Source organism: Hypanus sabinus, chromosome 31 (genome assembly GCF_030144855.1).
Source record: "Hypanus sabinus isolate sHypSab1 chromosome 31, sHypSab1.hap1, whole genome shotgun sequence".
In the NCBI taxonomy this organism is placed as follows: Eukaryota; Metazoa; Chordata; class Chondrichthyes; order Myliobatiformes; family Dasyatidae; genus Hypanus; species Hypanus sabinus.
In genome coordinates, this window is record NC_082736.1 from 11,718,596 (window position 1) to 11,722,246 (window position 3,651).

Below are 3,651 nucleotides of genomic sequence, written 5' to 3' on the forward strand. Positions count from 1 at the left end.
TGGATGATTTCAAGAAAGAGTTAGATGGAGCTCTTAAAGATTGCAGAGTCAAGGAATATGGGGAGAAGGCAGGAATGGGCTACTGATGATCAGCTATGAGAACATTGAATGGCGGTGCTGGCTTGAAGCGCCGAATGGCCTACTCCTGCACCTATTGTCTATTGTGTATATGGAATCTGTCACAGGGATTTCAGGGTACCGGAGAACTCACAGAGTCACCCTGACGTCTGCTTGTTAAGTGCGGATCTGGCGCTTTTTATTCATCCCCTTCTCACTGTGTGACAGGAGGAGTGTCAGGATTCTTTAGCGTCTCAGTCACTTACTCTGTTCAAGGTCTGTCCAAGGGAAGGGCTCCCATCAGCGTGTGGTTTGAAAGGACAATTATAAACATAGTTTGTTTATCCATTTGGCGATGCGCGAGGAAGGACCCCATTAGTACAAGCGTTTGTAGTTCTTCGATGCGGTTCTAACTCAGTCTGATTCCTGGCGTATGCTCGCCGCGGGTTGTATATCTCCGGTTTGTTGTGGATGGCGACATTAATTTACCGAAATAGGACCTGCAGCAGGGTGAGGAATGATCCGGCAGAAAACAATTGGAGAGTGAAGGAGTCACAGGGAACTAATGGAGACGCCTGACTACTCAAATCTTTTGCAACGTCATTGAGCGATGGTGGTATAGTGGTGAGCATAGCTGCCTTCCAAGCAGTTGACCCGGGCTCGATTCCCGGCCATCGCAGGTTGGACAGTTTTAGGCTACATAAGAAATAAACCTCTTAAATAGACACGAGCTACAGAGAACTCCAAGGGCCAAGTGACCCTAATCCACTCACGCTGTAAGTGTAAGGTTGATTCATTAATTATCATTCAATGTGTCGTGGATCAGAGATGGAATTAACCTCCCAGGATTTTCCCGTTAAATCCCGTTCTGACTCTATTCCAGATTCTACAAGAATGGGCACTTTACAAGAGGGATCGGCACGATTTGCAAAGCGTTGCCTGATTAAATTGTTTGAGTTTGTTTGCCTTCAGTGGAATATCGGAGCCTGCAAGTAAACTTGACCAAATTATGATGTAGAAAATTCTGAGAGACATAGGTTGTGCAGATAGCCAGAATTGGTTTACAGGTGCAGTATTCTGGAGGGAATGAATTTAAGGTCGGAGTGGGAGAGAGTTTAAAGAAGATGTGCGGGTCACGTTTTTTGGACGGAACAGGGTGGCTGCTTGGAACTGGCTGCCAGGTTCAGAGACGGAAAGGTGTACGATGTTCTCAGATCGGCACATGAATATGTTAGTGTGGAGCACAAAGAGAAAACAGCAGATGATGTAATTTCAAGTGGCAGAGACAATATTGGAGCAACTCAGCTGGCAACGCAGCATCTGTATAAAAAAACAGTCGACGTTTCGGGCCGAGTCCCTTCATCCGGACTGGAGAAAAAACCGATGAGGGATCAGAGTTAGACGATGAGGGGAGGGGAGGAAGAAACACGAGGTGATAGGCCAAACAGGCGGGGTGAGGGGAGCCGCTAATGAATTAAAGACTTGAAATGCTGATTGGTGAAAGGGATACTGGGCTGGAGAACAGGGAATCTAATAGGAGACGGCTGAAGGCCATGAAAGAAAGAAAAGGGGTAGGACCACCAAAGGGAGGCCACCCAGAACAAATGTAATGTGTTGCTCTTCCACCCTGAGTGTGGCCTCAGCGGACAGTACATTAGGCCTTTGGCCACGGGCTACAATGTTGGAACTGGAATAGGAAGTGGAATTAAAGTAGGAGGCGACTGGGCGATGCCGCTTTTACTGGTGGACTGAGTGTAGATGCTCGGTGAAATGGACTCCTAATCTGTGTCAGGTCTCAGCGATATTCTGAGGCCACACCGGGAGGACTCGATACAGCAGATGACCGTAAAATACTCACAGGTGAAGTGTCGCCTTTTGGAGGGATTGCTTGGGGCCCTGAATGGTAATGAGGGTGGATGTGTAGAAGTAGGTGTCGCCCTTGTTGCACTCACTAGGGTAAGTGCTACGAGAAAGGGCGGTGGGAGGGACGAACGCACATGGGGTTCACATAAGGAGCAATCCCTGCAGAAAGTAGAGGGGGAGGGGAAGATGTGACTGGTGGTGGGATCCCGCCGGAGATGACGGAAGTTACAGAGCTGGAGGCGGAGACTGGGGGTAGGTAGGTGAGGACAATACCAACCCTATCCTTGCTGGAGGGCGTGAGGATGCGGTGTTGGCAGACGTGAGCAAAATGGAAGAGATTATGTTGAGGACAGCTTTGATGGTGGCGAATGAGAGACCAGTTTGTTTGGAAAAAAAATCAACGATATCCCCTTTGTTTTTGAATGAAACGCCTTACCCTGAGAGCAGATGCAGCGAAGACGGAAGAATTGAGGGGAGAAAGAGTCATTTCTACAAGTAACGAGGTGGGAAGAGTTATATTTCAGGTAACTGTGAGAATCTACGTGGTCATAATAGACATCACTGTCTTCAGAGATAGAGACAGAGTGATCGAGAAAAGGGAGGGTGGTGTCAGATATGGGCCAGGTAAAAATTTGTGCAGGGTGGAAGTTGGAGGCAAAGTTAATTAAGTGGATGAGCTCAGCAGGAAACAGCAGCATTGCAGTCGTTTACGTTGCGCAGGAAATGTTAGGGAGAGATGCCAATGTAGGCTTGCAAGATAGACTTTCCCAAGTAGCCGACAAACAAACAAACAGTTAGAGCTCGGACCAATGCCAATGTCTGTGGCTACCACTATTATTTGTAGGAAATGGCGGGAGTCGAAGGAGAAAATATTGAGTGGGGACAAGTTCCGCCAGACAGAAGTGAATGGTGGTAGAAGGGAGCTGTTTGGGTCTGGTATCCAGATGGTTCCGAGTAGGATAAGACACTTGATCACGCAATCCACCGTGTTATGATGCTACACTTAATTAATTATCTGCACTGTCCTTTCTCTATTGCTGTTAAATTTTATTCTGCATTCTGTTATTGTTTTATATCGTTCTCTCTCAATGCACTGTGTAATGATATGATCACTAAGAACAGTGTGAAAGAGCAGCATTTCACTGTATGTCGGTAACTGACAAAAACAATATTAATTCCCACAGAACGTGCTGGCACTGTAGCAGGAAACGCCGGTCTCCGGACAGCGGAGCGTTTCCCAGCTTGAAAGACAACGCGCAGCAAAAACTACTGGATCACGAGCGTCCCCGGGTGGGCTCCACCAACAACATTTCAGTTCACAGCCAAACGCGCTCACCGACTGCGTCACGGAGACAAATTGAAGAAGTCCGCCATAATTGGTCCATTCCGGTGTTGGAAAATGCTGAATGGTAATCGATGCTGTGACCCGGCTTTTTTACAATCTGTTTTGCATGGTTTGCATCAGGGGGTAGCCGATAATATAAAACAGAAAACGCTGGAACCGCATACTTGTCAGAATTAAAAGCGAGAATACCAATAAGATTCCCAGTGCATTGATAAAACATTCGGCCACAAGTACACAATCCTCAAAGAAGGACATTTTACTTGGGACGTAATCACGGTATCCCGGGACGGATGAGGACAGCACCGATCCCGAGATCATCGAAACATGACTGTTCCTGAGCTAAAAGCTTCAACTGCCGGAAATACTCGGCAGGATGGGCAGCGTCT

General features: G+C 47.4%; 1 non-coding gene across 1 annotated transcript; it reads left to right on the forward strand.

Annotated features, from left to right (window-relative positions):
• The first annotated feature begins 664 nt into the window (after positions 1–664).
• trnag-ucc (transfer RNA glycine (anticodon UCC)) lies at positions 665–736 on the forward strand. The gene has a single exon. It is a non-coding gene; the product is annotated as a tRNA-Gly (tRNA).
• Positions 737–3,651: the final 2,915 nt, after the last annotated feature.